General features: G+C 58.6%; 1 protein-coding gene across 1 annotated transcript in view; it reads right to left on the bottom strand.

The window, feature by feature from the left end:
• LOC104622449 (chromosome unknown open reading frame, human C17orf70) overlaps nt 1-372 on the bottom strand; it is a gene marked incomplete at both ends in the record, with an annotated part of 3742 nt that overhangs the window by 625 nt on the left and 2745 nt on the right.

Here is a 372-nt window from a genome sequence, read left to right as displayed (position 1 = left end):
TGGCAATATTAGTGCTTTCAAGCGTGACTCAACCTGAGCCAGGTCATTGGCAGCAGGCAGGCGGCTGGGCCCCTCGGCACAGGGTCAACCAGCCGCGGCAGGAGAGCTGGGCAGCTATTAGTGTTTCTCCTTTGCGCTTAGAGGGAGATTTTCACATGAAAGGGGGACAGGCTGCAGCAGATCAGACTTACACCCCAAATCCAACCATGTTTTCCCTTTGCTTTGCAGAGCTGGCAAAGCGCAGCCGGCCAAACCAGCGGGGAAAGCCCGTTTCTCCCCACAGCCAAGCCCAACACCAGGTCGGGGCACGGCGAGTATCCGAGGCTACTGCGACAGGGGGGGTGAGAAAAGGCCAAGAGCAGGAGCACACCA

This window comes from Phaethon lepturus, unplaced genomic scaffold, assembly GCF_000687285.1.
Source record: "Phaethon lepturus isolate BGI_N335 unplaced genomic scaffold, ASM68728v1 scaffold39256, whole genome shotgun sequence".
NCBI classification, from domain to species: domain Eukaryota; kingdom Metazoa; phylum Chordata; class Aves; order Phaethontiformes; family Phaethontidae; genus Phaethon; species Phaethon lepturus.
The sequence above is the reverse complement of the archived record's forward strand: the minus strand, read 5'-3'. Positions and strand labels throughout refer to the sequence as shown.